This window comes from Bos grunniens, chromosome 9 (genome assembly GCF_055505025.1).
Source record: "Bos grunniens cultivar Pamir isolate PY7600 chromosome 9, Bosgru_T2T1.0, whole genome shotgun sequence".
Lineage (NCBI taxonomy): Eukaryota > Metazoa > Chordata > Mammalia > Artiodactyla > Bovidae > Bos > Bos grunniens.
Window position 1 is genome coordinate 73750945 of NC_141173.1, and position 18326 is coordinate 73769270.

The window sequence follows — 18326 nt, forward strand, 5'->3', positions numbered from 1 at the left end:
ATTTATTTAAAAACAATCATAAATAGCATTTATAAAAACCTTTATAAACCTATTTTAAAGTGTACCTGTGCTCACGTATTAACATGTCTGAAATTGGACTGGCTTATATTTGATAGCTTCTTAGATTGAGTGAAACACCAAATTGTTCAGTTTTCAATTGAATGGTTCATATTTGATGCATTGTTTTGAAACATGTTTTTCAAGAAAATCTAAAAAAGTATTTTACACAATATTTACCATTCTCATTGCATTTATATCCACATTACTGTTCAATATTTTCAACCTATAAAATAAATGGTTATAGCTTTCATGTCTTCAAATTGCTTCTAAATTTACTCCTGACCCCTCACACAGTGCCATAAGCATAAAGGTCCAAGTCCTTTATACAACTTGTTTGTGGATGAGATAAAGAAGTTGGATCATACTCTTGGGAACACCCTTACAATCTGTAGTTAATATGCATACAAACATCTTTCCTAAAGCTGAGGGCACTTGGTGTGTCATTTGACTTACACACTGGTTTATATTTTCTTTCTTATTTATATTTTCTTTAAGCTGCTAGTCTAGAATGTTCCACCATATCATACAAGCATACCCCATCTGAGAACCATGGGTTTTGTAATATCTCACCATTTTCTCCTGATAGAAAATGGGGAAGTGAAGTATGGTTCATTTCTGCTTTTGCCCACAGCAGCTGTCACATTATATCTTCTCCCTCATCCCACTGGGCTTCCTAGGTGGTGCGGTGGTAAAGAATCTGCCTGCCCAAGCAGGAGACATGGGTTTGGTCCCTGGGTCAGGAAATTCCCCTGGAGAAGGAAATAGCAACCCACTTCAGTATTCAGGCCTGAAAAATCCCTTGCACAGAGGAGCTTGGAAAACTGCAGTGCATGGGGTCACAGAGTCAGACACAGCTGAGCCTGCTTGCATGGGGCATTGGGCCCCATCCCCCAGTTCCTTACCTGTCTGATACTTCCTGGAGATGTCCCAGGGGCTGATTAGGGCTGGGTTGAACTCGCAAAGACCGCAGTCACATTGAGTAAGTGTGTAGAAATTGGGAGGACTACACCCTGTACTCAGATTGACTCAGGCTCAGAATCAACCTCTGAGAAGCTAGTTAGGTCCTGATGCTTCAGGTGAGGTCGGGACTACTCAAGAACATGGAACAGATGCCCCGTAGACTCTGGAGCTACCCCTCATCTACAGCACATCTCCTGGGACTGAGGAAGCCTAGACTTATTCTACCTCTGATGAAAGAGGGTAATTAAATGAACCCCAAATGTTGCCCAGAATATGGAACTCTGCAGCTGAAAACTGATCCCTTGGTGAAAACAGCATCTCACCCTCTTGACACAGTAAGGCATTTACAACTGCCACAGTGCAACTATCTAATGATCCAAAGGACAAATGGGAACTTGGACTTTGAACGTATGAGACCAGTCAGCATTCTCTCCATTAACCTCCATTTACCTTCATGGGAAGGAGGCCTGCAGTGGCTTTTGATCCAATGGCTTGAATCTACAATTGCCACATAGCCAATCAGAACCGTGAATCTGCCACAAATACTAGTTGCCAACTACCACCAAAGAAACTCCAACTTGATTCATGCCTCTCCAGCCCTCTACTACCCCTAAGTCCAAGCTTCCATCATCTGTTGCCTGGGTTATTGCAATGGTCTTCCGAGTTTCCTTACTTCTGCTATTATGTTCCACCAATTTATCTCCATATATTAAACCAGTGCAATCTTTGAAAACATGGATTTACTATGTCACCTCCACCATACCCCACTGAAAAGCTTGTGGTTTTTTAACTACATTTAGAATAAACCCCAAACTCCTTGGCCTGGACAAGTCCCCATGAAGTGACCTCCCCAGAATCTCCTCCTACACATGGTGTTCCAGACACCAAACTTGAACATGCAGAGTTCTTTCCTGTTGCGGTGGCCCTATCGTGGTGGCTGTTGCCTCTGTCTGGAAGACATTCACTTCTATTCTGGACATAAACTGCTCCCTCTCATCTCAGAGTCTCCACTACAATATCACCTGCTCAGCATAGCTGTCCCTGGGCACCTGTCTCAAGGATCCTCTCCCATCACTCTATCAAATCAGCCCCTTTATTTCATCTTAAGACCACTTATTACATTCTATAAATATCCTTTATGTTTACTTCTGTCTTCCTACATGAAAATATAAACTTCTGAGGATGAGGAATGTTGTTTCTCCTTTTTCTAACCTAGAATATTTCCTGAAAAATTTGGAAAATTAATTGAAATTCATTGGGAAGTGCTGTATGCCATTAAAATCCATCAATCGAAGGCTACCGGTGTCAGGATATGAGGAAAGCTGAATGTAAACAGAATAAAGCAGCTGATCACAACCCAGGTGCCCATCAGCATCACAATTATGCAAGCGCCCTCTGACCTGCCAGATCATAGTCTTCAAGGGCAGAGTGAACATCCTTAGTCAGGAAGTTCCATGGGTGATTCTGCTGCACCTTTGTCTTAAAATGATCAGAAAGAACCTTTCCTTTTCCTCTGGAATCATCAGGGCTTATAATGGACTGTTATGGGATTATGACACATGGTCAGAACAGTGCTTCAACTGTTCTGCCTTAGGAGATGCAGTGAGCATAGAGGTATCCTGGCAGGAACCATGACAAGTGAAAGCAGAGCTCTCAGAAGAAATGTTTTGCCACATCCCAATCTTCCAGGGAAGTGTACGAAGCAACTCAGATCAAAAGACTTCTGTGGGGGTGTATGTGAGTAGTACGTGTGTGTGTGTTTCAACTAGCTCTTTTTATAAAAGTAAAATATTGTAGAAAATTTGGAAAATACAGAAAAAATATAAAGGAGATATTTTAGTCCTGAGGAACAAAAAGCTATAGCCACTAATACATGTATTGAGTACTTACAATCTGTCAGGCGTTTCCCTATATGCTTCACATGTATTTATTTATTTAACTCTTACAACAACCCAATGAGATGTTTTCCTCACCCATTTTACTGATGACAATACGGAGGCACAGTGAGGTCAGAAAAGTTGCCCCAAATCGTACAACCCTAGGATTTTAATTTAGCAATTTTACTCCAGAACTCACGTTCTTAACTACTATGCAATAAAGCTCTGTGTAGTTGTGTATATTTATATTTGTACAAACACACACATTTATAAATGTAATGGGCAAAAATATGGTTTAAATGTTTACAATCTTTTCTCATTTTTATATGGAGCAAGAAAGCTTATTTTTAGTTGCCTTGTAGATCTCTGAAAAATAAATACAATTTTTTAGATTCACCTTTTCTGGCTAAGGTAGTGATGATCTTATTACCAGGAGTTATGTTTGCTTACTTGTTAAACCATGAACAAGTATGTAATTTTATCAAATGTTTGTTCTACTACTGTAGAGGTAACCATATTCCTATTTCCTCTCCCACATTCCCTTAACCTATTAAATATATTAGCCTATATTTGTAAGTTTGGCTGTGACTTAGCTGGACATGACTGAAGTGACTTAGCAGGAGCAGCCGTGACTTTTTTCTAATCGATGGTTAAATTTTGGTTGCTGGTATTTTGTTTCAGAATTTTGCCTCTATATTTAGTATTTGCTTTTAATAATTTCTTTTTTATACCATTCTTATCTTGTTTTGATATCAAGGTTGTCATGGACTCATGAAATGAGTTGAGAAGTGCTTCATCTGTTTCTCTTCTGTAAGAGTTTAAGTTTGGAATTATCAATACCTTGAACTTGTCTAAGAAGATAATCAAGGGCATAAGATTTTGCTCACAGAAAGAGTTTAAATTTTTAATTCAATTTTTCCATGGTTATAGCACAAATTGGGTTTTGTTTATTTTTTTAGTCAGTTCTGATCATTTTTATTTTCTTTGTAACACATCTATTTCTTACAAGTTTTTTAATTTATGAGCATAAACTTGTTTTCTCTCATTCATCTAATCCTGTAATGCAACATGTGTAGAAACATTCTTTTCTCATTTTTTCCCCCCTTGACAAAGCCTCACAGAGGTTGCTATCTTTATTACTCTTTTTTTTTTTTTTGGTTGTCCTGGGTCTTTGTTGCTGCCCATGGGCTTTCTCTTGCTGTGGTGAGCGGGACTACTACTCATTGCAGTGCAAGGGCTTCTCACTGCGGTGGCTTCTCTTGTTGCAGAGCATGGGCTCTAGACACCTGCGCTCAGTAGCTCAGTGGTGCATGGGCTTAGTTGCTCTGCAGTATATGGAATCTTCCTGGACCAGGGATTGAAACCTTGTCCCTGCACTGGCAGGCAGATTCCCCTCCACTGTTCTACCAGGGAAGTCCTTTATTACTCTTTTAAAAGCAGACTCTTTTTTTTTTTCTATTTTTTAACTTTAAATTTATTTTAAAAATTTTTACAATGTTGTGTTGGTTTCTGCCATACAATGCAAATCTCATTTGTACCTTTGATTCCTGTCTCATTAGTTTCTGTCTCTTCAACTTTCTTTGGGTTATTCAGTGAGTTTGTTCTTCCCTCTGATCTCTTAAATTGAATGCTTAGCTCATTTTTTTTTTTTGCATTTATTTTTTAAAACAAGCATTTAAGGATACAAATTTATCTCTCAGTGCAATCTTACTAAATCCCGCAAGTTTTGACATATAGTATTTTATCTATTATTCATGTCTAAGAATTTCCTAATTTCAATTCTTTCTTGAATGGTTTGGAAGTATGTTTTAAACTCTGAATGTACAGAACATTTTTGGTCATCTATTTACTGTATTATAGTAAGAAAATGTGACAGGTATGTTGTGATCTTTCAGATGAGATCGGGCACGTTCAGGGTGGTATGACTGTAGACGTGTTGAGATCTTTCAAAAAAATTGAGATCTTGAGGCCAAATATATCAAATTGACTTTCAGAAATGTCCCATGTGTGTTTAAAAACTGTAAGTTTCATGCCAATAACCCCACAAATGTCAATTTCCATACCCCTGTAGATGTTTTACTAGCCTTCAAAGAATTTCCATATTTTCTTACTAGTAAAAGTTGCATTAAAATAACATTTCAAAAAATGTACTTTATCCAAAAATGCTTACATATGCTTCACCGGCAAGGAATCTTGGTTTTGGAAATGAAATTTTTCTATAAATTGAAGATGAATTATTCTCTCTCTCTCTCTTTTGAGCAGCTTGACCTTGATTTTAGCACAGATTTATGTTGTGTTATGATCAGATATTCAGAAGTCTGTCTCTCTCTTTTGATGTGAACAGCTTGGGGAAAATGCCTATGTCATATTCACTTTGTAAGCCCTCATTTGCCTGAAACATAATATTTTAATAACAGATTTCTCTTAAATTGATGAAATGCATTAATAGTAACCCTCCCTGCCAAATGGATGGGCTTCCCCAGTGGCTCAGTGGTAAAGAACCCACCTACCAATGCAAGAGCCACAGGAGATTCAGGTTTGATCCCTGGGTTGGGAAGATCCCCTGGAGGAGGGCAGGGCAACCCATTCCAGTATTCTTGCCTGGAAAATCCCATGGACAGAGGAGCCTGGCAGGCTACAGTCCATAGGATCACAAAGAGCTGGACATGACCAAGGCAACTTAGCATACATGCTCGCTGACACTTGGGTACACACTACTGCTCTCTATAGTACAGAAATTATATAGTTCCCCTGAAACTTGATTTGTCTTTCAGCCTCACTAAACCTGGTGTAATTGAATGCACACACCGTAGAACAAAAATCCAAAAGCCCTGAACACTTCACCCTATTAATTCAATGTGTAAAGAACTCTTACTCTATGTGTAGTGCTGTGTCCTCAGTCTATCTGCCATCTTATCTTCTTGAGAGTTTCTATTACTCTTCTTTCACCAATAATATAGGAATGCTGAGGAGTGAGAGTGGTTAAGTCAGAACTAAGGATCCATAATCCAATAGCCAGGGGTACTTTTTACAGCAAAATGTGTTAAACTTTTAAATTTTATTAAACAATGATAAGAGCCTACAAATCTAGTACTGAAAGAAATGAACCAGAACATTCATTCATATCTATTATAAAAGAGAATTCAGTGAATGAATGAAATGCTGGTGTTTAATAGCTTGCCTTGCACTTTGCTGTATAGATGAACTAGAATTACACAGGGATAAAGATTTGATTGGTAGGTATTTTTAAAGTGTCAACTCTTCACTTGGTTTCAGACTAGGATTTAAAAACTAGTATTTGAGAAGATTAAACATTCTCATAGTCAAAGCTATGGTTTTTCCAGGAATCATGTATGGATGTGAGAATTGGACCATAAAGAAGCATGAGCACCAAAAAAATTGATGCTTTTGAACCGTGATGTTGGAGAAGACTTTTGAGAGTCCCTTGGACTGCAAGGAATTCAAACCAGTCAATCTTAAAGGAATTTCCTTAAAGAAATTCCTTCAATTTCTTAAAGGAAATCAGTCCTGAATATTCATTGGAAGGACTGATGCTAAAGCTGAAGCTCCAATACTTTGGTCACCTGATGTGAAGAACTGACTCATTGGAGAAGATCTTGATGCTGGGAAAGATTGAAGGCAGGAGGAGAAGGGGACAACAGAGGATGAGATGGTTGGATGGCATCACCGACTCAATGGACATGAGTTTGAGCAAGCTCTGGGAGTTGGTGATGGACAGGGAAGCTTGGCGTGCTGCAGTCCATGGGGTCGCAAAGAGTCAGACATGACTGAGCAACTAAACTGACTGAAAAATTCTTATTTAGGGTAACTGAGATGAAGTGATTTATACCAAGAAAAGGAGAGAGAAAGAGAGAAACACAGACAGACAGAGATCAAGAAACCATAATTCTGTATCTAATCAGAAAGCTGCATTAATCCCAAGTTCATAAAACTATGTAAAATGCATCTCCCCAAACTGCAATAGTAACCTCAAAAGTTGGGGGAGGGAGAACCAAAATATTTATGTTGGATGAGTAAATTTGGATTTTTTTCCTCTACACGCATTCACAGAAGTATTATTGTATTAATTTTACAACACTTTATTCTATTTTACAACAGAGACACTGCTTTCTGTCTGTGATATTAATGCCATGACAGTTGTAAGTGACTTTGGGTTGTACCTTTTAATATTAGCCTTGATTTTTCTTTATATTCTATTTTCAGGCTGATTTCACATGATGAGAATAGCATGAAATATATGGATTTAGTTTGTATATCTTACCAGGAATTATAGTCAGGCAATTGTGGGGGCAGGGGGAATCGACCCTCCTTGAGTTCCAAAAAACTTTATCACAGTAGGAAAGCCATTTTATGGTTTTTCTTCTAACCACAAGTGCATGTTAAACTAGATTTCCAGATATATTCATTAAAAGGAAAAAAGCCTACCTGCCAAAAAAATCTTTGCCATGTCCTCTGGCCCTGGGTGACAGTGGGCACTAGTCATCCTTTCTAAATTAGTGAGTGTTCACGTCTCTATCTGCGGGGGTGTGTGGGGGACTCAAGTGCTTGTTAGCACTGCCTCTGATCATTAAATGGACAAACCTTGTGTTTTTCTGACACTGTCCTTACATCTTCTTGCCCATTAATCAGGCAGGATCAACAGAGCCCAGGGAACAATTGGCCCAGGGCTACACCCGTGGGAAGCAGAGGTTTTGATCAGAATGCCTCTCCATGATCTCCTGAACTCATCTGAGGAGATTTCTTATTTTATTCCAAAGAAGGTTTGGTTTCTGAAAAAAATTTTGGCCACATAGTGCCATATGCAGGACCTTAGTTCCCTGACCAGGGATATTGAACCCATGCTCCCTGGAGTGGAAACACAGTCTTAACCACTGAATTGTCAAGGAAGGAAGTCCCCAAAAGAAGGTTTCCATTGCCATAGGTTATTCATAGCAACCGATTACACCACAAAAGCTATTATTGTTAATATACTTTTAGCAAAGTCAAGGCACACACGATAAATCAAAAATGCATCCTCAAGGAACTTGATCCCCTTTCCACTGCACCTGTTATTCTTTGTTATGCAAAATGTTATCAGTGCACATAGGCTACTGTCAAAATATTTACACAAGGCAATGAAAACATGCTTAGAATGTAATAGTCTGCAAGATCCTAATTGCCTAATGACAGTTCAGAGTCCTACAATACACTGCTTCAATCTCTGGACCACCCAGATAGAATGCTGAGGAATACTCTTTTAAATGAATAAAAATAACTGGAGTTATAAGCACAAAGATCTTAAAAACATCAAGTCATCATTGCCAGGTTCTCTGACCGGGCTTAGAAACACATATGCTTTCCTCGTGGCCTTAAATAAAACATCTGAACTTGATGGTGATTTTAATATAGAACACATTTAATTTGATGAAACCCATCTATTGAGTTGCTAATGTTTCCATTAGCTGTTTATTGTTTTAATAGATATATACTACTTCAGTAATATGAAAAGGAAAACATGCTAGAAGATAAATAAGTCATGGGGTGTGTATATATGTATATACACATAAGAAATATTATCAATAATACTGTAATAACTTTTTATGGGGGCAGATGGTTATTAGACTTTGTAGTAATCATTTTTTGTGTGTATCTAATGTCAAATCACTTCGTGGTACACCTGAAACTACCATAGTACTGTCTGTTAACTATGATACAGTACAATAAAAACAGTGTAAAAAAAAAGAAAAGCATGCAATGCTTGCCTTCCTATATTTTTCTTACAGTTAATTTACTCATCCCTCTACACGTTCACACACCACACTGACACAACTTGGAGACATATATATGTGTATGTGTACTGCTGCTGCTGCTAAGTCGCTTCATTCGTGTCCGACTCTGTGTGACCCCATAGATGGCAGCCCACCAGGCTCCCCCGTCCCTGGGATTCTCCAGGCAAGAACACTGGAGTGGGTTGCCATTTCCTTCTCCAATGCATGAAAGTGAAAAGTGAAAGTGAAATCGCTCAGTCGGGTCTGACTCTACGTGACTCCATGGACTGCAGCCCACCAGGCTCCTCTGTCCATGGGATTTTCCAGGCAAGAGTACTGGAGTGGGTTGCCACTAACATACAGTATATATGTAGATAGACTTATTTACTTTTATCAAGGTAAAATTATGATTTGCATATCATTCTGTAGTTATTCCCACTGCCTACAACATGTTTATTGTTCTTAGTTAATACCTCAAACTTCCTTAATTTTTAAATACTGAATAATTGGATTAAATGAATGCAACACTGTTTAGCTATTTTAATTTTAATTGTTTTCAATTGTTCTTATTACAAACAATGCTGGAATGAGCTCACTTATTTTTTCATAATAAATATACTTAGTTTGGACTTCTCTGGTGGCACAGCGGGTAAAGAGTCACCTGCAATGCAGGAAACCCAGGTTTGATCTCTGGGTCAGAAAGATCCCCTGGCAAAGGAAATGGCACCCCACTCCAGTATTCTTTCCTGGAGAATCCAATGGACGTAGAAACCCTGCTGGCTACAGTCCATGGGGTCACAAAGAGTCAGACACAACTTAGCAACTAAAGAACAGCAACAAATACTTAGCTTGTTGCTGCTGCTTAAGGGTACTCATATTTTTGACTCTTCCTATCTGAGATGGCAAATGTGAGTTTTTTCAAGATCCCAATTACTATATTGATGCAAAGTGCTGGAAACCACTCTTTGAACTGCCACTGATGCAGTGAGATCACAAATCAGATCATGTCATCATTAGAAATTATATCCTTGGCTGCTTCAATCTCCCCTACATGAACACAGGAAGTCTGTATTCTGTGTGTTAAGCTTGTTCCTGTCAACATGGGGTCTCAAAAAGTCAGACATGACTGAGTGACGATAACAATATCAACATTGCTATCACTTGTTTCTGATCTATTATAAAATATTTTTTCTTGCAAGAGAAACTAAAACATAAGCTTTAAATCAAATAAAAGAAATGCTACGTTCATTCCGTCATTAGATCTGTATTCAGGGTGTTGTGAAAGATGAGGAAATTAAGAACCCACCCAGCTAAGGTTACTGGATGGTGGTTTGGCTGGAAATTCCCAATAATGTAAATAAATTTAACCTAATGATGTGAATGTAGTCAGGAATCAAATACACAATGTAACCTGCCCAGTTCCTTGGACAGGGATTAACATTGTTGATAAAGGCAAGCACTATTAGAATCACATCACTTCATTCCACTATTTCTGGTTTTCAAAGGGAGGAGTAAGTCCCTGAAAGGGGCTAGGAGACACTTAATAAAAATATTTATCACTTCTAACTCCTAAGATTAGATTCTTAGGATTCTAAGTGATAGAATTCCTATCACTTCTAAGTCCATAAGATTATTCCTAAGCAAATATCATGTAATTTTTATAAGCATAGAAACTGAGCTGTGTTCTAATGAAATGAATCATTTGTTCAGTAAGAGTCATTCGTCCTAGGTCTCCCAGCTCTGTGTTCAGTACCTGGGCATCACCACTTCCCCTGACATGAACAACATCACCAAGATAACCTATCCTTTCACAGCCACCGTACAAATCCAGTGCTGTCCCCTGCAGTCCTCAGAATGTGCTATTTTTCATCTAGCAGGCTGGCTTCTGTCTCGCTAAATGAGAGCTATCCTATGCACCCTCTAGCAGTTTTTTTTCTACATCTCTTCTCCTGTGAAATTGAAAGATTTTTCTGAAATGTTATCCCGCTGATACAACCTTGACTGCCTGTTCCCCTGGAGAGGAAACAACAGCTCAAAGAATCAAGCTATAGCTTTTTTTTTTTTTAATATCTGACAATGTTTCAGACCCTAAGGATGTTCTTAAATGGTGGCTACAGTTACACTGTACTAGTAGTGCCCACACCTTGAGGGCAGAGGGGAGCATTAGAGCTCTGGAAAGGAGTTGCGGCATTGCTAACAACCAGACCATGGCAGCGGGCACTTGGACAACTCACTCTGTGGGCATTGACCCTGGGCAGGAGATGCCTCAGAGGAAACCCAGGAATCAGAGCACCTGGAGAGACCCAGAGAGTAGAAGACAACTAGGAGTGGGTATCTGGAAAAGTCCTTCTTATCCTCCACTTACTTCCAAGCCCCCATTCAGTCCCCTCCCTTCCTCCTTCCCTCACTGCTTCCCCTACCACCACTCTATACACTTAGTGGATAAAGAAAGCAGTGAAATTAATCCACCACTCTATATACCTGTGGATTTTTGTAGGAAATATCTAATTCCAACTAACCCGATCTTGCATCTGATCCAATCGATGCTTACTTTTCAAAGAGAGGGGATAACGGTCTTCAGCCTGGGTGACTGGGTATTTAGGGGTGTGCCTATGATAATATCCTGGGATAGAACTGGTGAAGGGTAAGGATTGTGTTATATGTATGTTTTCTAGTGATTAACTCATGAACATTATGACCATTAAACACTGAGATATAACATTTTGTCTTTCCTCCCTTACTAGGGGGAGGGGGCAAAGAATCAGGATGATCCACAGCACTGCCTGTGAGAGGAGGTGAAATCCAAAGCACTCCACAGTGAGCTCTGAGCAAACTCAAGACAAACTTTGGTTCAGGAGCTTTCCAGCCTCTGGGCTCAACTCAAAAGAGATGATCAATATGATCTCCAGGTGGGGTTTGCTTTTGTCACAGCTTATAGCATGTATAGCAAGGAGATCAAACTAGTCAATCCTAAAGGAAATCAACCCTGAATATTCATTGGAAAGACTGATGCTCCAATACTTTGGCCACCTGATGCAAAGAGCCAACTCATTGGAAAAGACCCAGATGCTGGGAAAGATTGAAGGCAAAAAGAGAAGAGGCCGACAGAGGATGAGATGGTTAGATAGCATCACCAACTCAATGGGCATGAACTTGAGCAAACTCCAGGAGATAGTGGAGGACAGGGAAGCCTGACATGCTGCAGTCCATGGGGTTGCAAAGAGTTGGACATGACCTAACAACTGAATAACAACAAAAGCACGTATTTCTGATGTCTGGCTATTGCGGGCAGATTTGAAAATATCCTCACACTTCAAATCACTGTAGACCCACTTTTAAACAGAGTGGCTTAATTCCCCAGACATTATTTTTCAAAGACACTGCAGCATGAGCTATGTTTGCTTACCATGTAGTTAGCACTGCATCTAGCCACTTGATAAACTAGAATTTATGGAACAATTTCTCACAGTTGTACCCTACACAACGATGAAAGCTGTAGTGTTAGAAACATTAATCCCGTGGCTGAATTCCTCCTCACCTCTTTCTACCTCTTCATGCCCACCCCCACTTTCATCCATATACCCTTCGCCTCTGAAATCCATTCTGGGGCCATGACCGCTGCGGGGTCCACCTGCTGCTGATGGCACCCAGTGTTTCTGTCAGATGAGCATCACCATGGGTTTAGAAGAGAAATCAAACACCCCTCTGATGCGTCCTCAGCGACCTCAGTGCAAGGACCGCTGCGACAATGTTTCATTTACATTGTGATCACAAAAATGTCTGAAAACACAAAAAGTTTCCCACCATGACTCTGATCTCAGTTTCCTGAGTGCAGTCCTTCTCAGAGAAACAAAATCAAATGATCATATCTAACAACTGGGTTTCTCCAAAAGGTTTGAAACGCTGGATTCAATTAAAGAGAACACAACTGAGCAGCTACTGTATAAACTGTGAGTAGCCCACAGGTGCACAGGGGGAAACACAAAGCCTGGCCCCTACTTCCCAAGGAACCACTATTCAGTGATTCTGGAAATAAATACACGCATGTAACAATACTTTCAAATCTGATAGGATAGTAAGTACAGCAAAGTGCAATAAAAAAAAAAAGGGAAGAATGGTTAATTTTGACCGGAAGAGAAATAGATTGACATATTACTTCTATTCATGTCTAAATATAGTTTTGGAACAAATAATGATCTTTTAAGATAAGTCGTTTCTCTTGTCTTTACATTTTCCTTCCCTAATACACAAATACACGTGGCATCACAATCGTGGATTTCCTTTGAAACGGCACCATTAAGAATTTGCCATATGGGGAATGGTGGGAGGTTGGGGATTCAAGTAATTTAAAAATAATTTCAAAAGGAACTTCAGCCTTGGGCCATCTACAGATACCAGCACAGCAGTCTGTTCTGAGAAGGAACATTTACCACTATTTTCTGTCATCTCTGAAACATGTCTTCCAAAAGTACAACTCAGGATGTGTATTATCCTGTACAAGAAATAAATTCAAAATAAAGCTCACTGAGAAATCACCTCTTACAAGCTTAGCTCTCTACACATATATTGTTTATAAAGTATTAGAAGTTGAAAATATTGTTCAGCTTGGTACAATGAGACTATATCCTTAAATGTCCACATATAACCAACTCTCTTTTAGATAATATTTTACTGCAGATGAAATGATTGTCATGGAGGTGGATGATAAGAAGCAGCCTCCTGTCTTGCATATTCAAATAACAAGTGTAGCACAGATCAAAGTACAGAGTACACAGGGTCCACTGACATATTGTCTCAATTTGTTGAAACCTTTAAAAATATCAAGGTATTTAATAACCAAAGAAATACAAGGATCGGTTCTTCTATAACAGGACAAGAATGCAAATAAAGAAAGCAAGGCAGAGGTAGGATATACTGCCTGGGATGTGGACAGTGTGGGTAACCAAAATACTGAATGCTGTTCAGAATATCTCAGAAAATCTGAGTAAGAAAATCTGAGTAAGCCGGGTGTCTCTTTTGTTCTGGCTGAACTGTTACTCAAAAAGCCACTTTGTATCACATTAACACTCAGAAGAGGATGAGCCTATATATGACCATATATATGCATACATACTGTGAAAAAAGTGAAAAATTGATGCTTTTGAACTGTGGTGTTGGAGAAAACTCTTGAGAGTCCCTTGGACTGCAAGGAGATCCAACCAGTCCATTCTGAAGGAGACCAGCCCTGGGTGTTTTTTGGAAGGAATGATGCTAAAGCTGAAACTCCAGTACTTTGGCCACCTCATGTGAAGAGCTGACTCATTGGAAAAGACCCTGATTCTGGGAGGGATTGGGGGCAGGAGGAGAAGGGGACAACAGAGGATGAGATGGCTGGATGGCATCACCGACTTGATGGACATGAGTCTGAGTGAACTCCAGGAGTTGGTGATGGACAGGGAGGCCTGGCGTGCTGCAATTCATGGGGTCGCAAAGAGTCGGACATGACTGAGCGACTGAACTGAACTCAACTGATATGTATATATATATAATCAAAAATTTAGCAAAAAACCTCTTGCCAAATGGAAATGAGTACTGGGGCTCACTGCTCCGTTTGTAGAGAATCCACTAGTGACTTTTCTTCCACTGTCTTCCCCCTATAGTTATCATTCTTTTGTATTTCTGTTTATTAATATTTACACTGTAAAGTCTGAAGTATCATCTAAAAAGACATTGAAAGCTAGCTATTGATTTTTCCCATAGGCAGAGATAACGAAAAATTGTTCTGTTATTTTGCTACCTCAATAAAATTATAAATGGCTCTTAAGGCACTAGGAGACTGAATTAATTTTGTTAATCATTGTATGTTTTACATATTTGATATATTTCTTTAGGAAAGACTAAATCATCAAGGTCTATTGGACAGAAATTACATCTTTTAGCAAACACTTTCTCCTTATTAAAAAATCACATCCTGAATACAGGTTAATATGTCAGGATTTCTGAAATCTTGTTCTTATAAAGCAAATCCTCCCATTGACTTTTCCAGGGACTTCATGACCAGACCAGCCCTCCAACTTCAGCTCCAACTCAGCCATAGGGATGAAAAAATAGCAACAAGAAACAAAGAATTATGCCTTTAGAGGCAGGACCAATGTCTCAGTTATTCATTTGACTTTGCTCAAAATAGAAATACATTTGAATATTCAGCATTTTTATTCACTCATTCATTGATTTAGCCCAAGAGGAGAAACTAAAGGCTATTGTAAAAGTCCAGTTTTAAAGTCAGTAGAACGATTTTGCGGAAAAGGCAATGGCACCCCACTCCAGTACTCTTGCCTGGAAAATCCCATGGGCGGAGGAGCCTGGTAGGCTGCAGTCCATGGGGTCACGAAGAGTCAGACATGACTGAGTGACTTCACTTTCACTTTTCCCTTTCATGCACTGGAGAAGGAAATGGCAACCCACTCCAGTGTTCTTGCCTGGAGAATCCCAGGGACGGGGGACCCTGGTGGGCTGTGGTCTATGGGGTTGCACAGAGTCGGACACGACTGAAGCGACTTAGCAGCAGCAGAATGATTTTGGATGTTTTTGATGACCAGGGTGAAAACGGACAGGAGGTAGGAAAGATAATATTAATTCACAGGCCTCTGGAAAGCTTTCAAAATGTATTTGGAACAACCAAGTCTTTGAAAAAAAAAATTTGTGAGTTTAATAATTAGCCTGCCTTGTTAGAGCCAGCACCTTTGCCTTACACTGATTTACGGTGCAGTAAAGCCTTCCCCGTAGTGTGTCTTATGTTCCCTCCCCAGAAAATTGAGGCCTTTTGTACCATCAGAATGAGTGGTTTATTAGCAAGCACTTATTAGAGCCTCCAAAGTCATCTCGATATTTTAAGTGAGTATAGAAGTTTGAAACTGTTACATTTTTAGTTTTAGGAAATCCTGGTAGAAATAGGCACAATTTGATTATAGTTTTTTTTTTTTAAGAAAAATAATCTCTGATTATAATATGTTCCTAGAGGCAAATATGGCTGACTCTATGTCATGAAGAAATGCCTTGTTATTAGAATCGGAGCCCCTTTCTAATGCACTTAGAAAACACAAGGGGTTTAGCAAGGTATGTGAATAATGACCTGAGACTTGCCATGCCTAGTGTGTGCTCAGTTGTGTCCAACTCTTTTGTGACCCCGTGGACTATAGCCCTCAAGGCTCCTCTGTCCATGGGATTTTTCCAGGCAAGAATACCAGAGTCAGTTACCAATTCTTCTCCATGCCTGCTAGTCAACAATCTCATCTTAGTCCAGTGGCTGGTGGTGGCCCTACTTAGTAAGACTCAGAGGGAACACACAGATAAAGTGGGGTAACTATCAATTTGACAGCCCACAATTAGGGCTGGGATTCTCACACAATCTCTTTGTCTTCCCTTGTCTGGTCTAGTATCTAACAGCTTTCATAAACAATTTCTTAGTCACATGATTTAAAAGAAATTCCCTACTTCACTACATACTCATAAAGCTTCTCTTTCTTTTACTACTAGACACCCATATGTATTGGGAGGAGTGGGGGATGATTATGACAAAAAATTTAATTATAAATATCCATAAATATTTTCTTAAAAACAAATTCTGAAATCCTGTATACATTTTTTAAGCCAATTAAAAAAAAAAATCTCTTAGCACCTCAGATTAATCCTCTTATCTTTCATGATTTTTCCCTGGATTAATCAGTTACGTGTTTACTGGTGTCAGCTGTCCCTTTTCAGTGGGATATCAGACACACTTTAACTCGGGGTATATGGAGATGAACAGTACATGCTTCCTGACTTCAGGAAATACACCATCAGAGGCATGGTACAGACACATTGCAAATAACCCGTGTGCAGTGTTAAATAAACCACAAGCACAGAACAGTGAAGGGAGGTCAGGAAGAGAGAGAGCATCAAGAAAGGCTGCCTGGAGGAGGAGACATGCAAACTGATCTTGAATGGATATATACATTCCAAAGGATACATATTATCCAAGAAACCAGAATCTTTTCAAACTTTCAAGTTCCTTTCTTTCTAGCCCTGCCTCCTTCATCTTTTCCTAGGTTATAACCCTGGCCTCTTCCTACCTCTCTCACTGCTCCCACACGGATGGCATTCTTAGATTTTCTAGCTCTCCTTCATGCCTCAGGGCCACATGGAATGCTCTTTCCTGTGTCTGGAGCTGTCTTCTACATAGATTCATTCTTACCCATTCTTCAAAGCTCAGTTCATATGTTATTTTCTCAAGGAAGCCTTCCTGTAACTACAAGTCTAAGGCAAATAGATATAAAAAGTGGTTAACATATTTGAAAAACAGAGTAACCACAAATCAAAAACATACAACAGACTCACAGAAACCAAAAAAAAAAAAAAGAGAGAACATAAATATAATACAAAAGAAAATCATCAAACCACAAAAGGAAAAACAAAAAGGAAACAGAGAGAAAAAGAAGAAATATAAAATCAATGGGAAAACACAGTTTAAAATGGCAATAAATATGTATCTATTAATAATTACCTTAAATGTCAATGAACTAAATGCTCCAATTAAAAAATAGAGTGGCAGATTGGATTAAAAAAACAAGAGGCAACAATATGCTGCCTACAAGAAATCCACTTTAGGGCTAAGGGCACACATAGATTGAAAGTAAAGGGATAGAAAATGGTATTTCACATACACAGAAATGACAAGAAAGCAGGGGCCACAATACTTGTATCAGACAAAATAGACTTTACAACAAAAGCTATAAAGGAAGATAAAGAAGGACCCTATATAAATAAAAAAAGGATCAAAAAAAGAAGAGGATTTTACACTCATCAGTGTATATGCACCTAATATGTTGTTGTTTAGTCGCTAAACCATGTCCAACTCTTTGGGGCTCCTCTGTCAACGAGATTTCCCAGGCAAGAAACCTGGAGTGAGTTGCCATTTCCTTCTCCAGGGGATCTTCCTGAGTCAGGGATCAAACCCTTGTTCCTGAATCGGCAGGCTGATTCTTGACTGCTGAACCACCTGGTAAGCCCACGCCTAATATCAGTTCAGTTCAGTGTAGTTCAGCTGTTCAGTCGTGTCCGACTCTTTGCGACCCCATGAATCACAGCACGCCAGGCCTCCCTGTCCAAAACCAACTCCCAGAGTTCACTCAAACTCATGTCCATCGAGTCAGTGACACCTAATATAGGAGCACCTAAATACATAAAACAAATACTAACAGACATAAAAGGAGAAACTGACAGGAATACAATAATAATAAAAGACTTTATTACCCCATTCATATCAATGGACAGATCTTTTAGACAACAAATCAATAAGGCAACAGAGAATCAAAATGATACAATAGCACAATTAAACTTAATATTTTCAGAACATTCAGTCGGTTCAGTCACTCAGATATGTCCAACTCTTTGCGACCCCACAGACAGCAGCACACCAATCTTCCCTGTCCATCACCAACTCCCAGAGCTTACTCAACCTCATGCTCACTGAGTCAGTGATGCCATCCAACCATCTCATCCTCAGCCATCCCCTTCTCCTTCTACCACCAATCTTTCCCAGCATCAGGATCTTTTCCAATGAGTCAGTTCTTTGCATCAGGTGGCCAAGGCATTGGAGTTTCAACCTAAGCATCAATACTTCCAATGAATATTCAGGACTGAT

General features: G+C 39.3%; 1 long non-coding RNA gene across 2 annotated transcripts in view; it reads left to right on the forward strand.

Moving 5' to 3' along the window:
* Positions 1–14485, forward strand: part of LOC147366176 (uncharacterized) — a 34454-nt gene extending 19969 nt beyond the window's left edge. For both annotated transcript variants that reach the window (XR_015132413.1, XR_015132412.1), the window contains one exon: positions 6242–14485. This is a non-coding gene — a long non-coding RNA (uncharacterized LOC147366176). The remainder of the gene's footprint in view (positions 1–6241) is intronic.
* The last annotated feature ends 3841 nt before the right edge of the window (positions 14486–18326 follow it).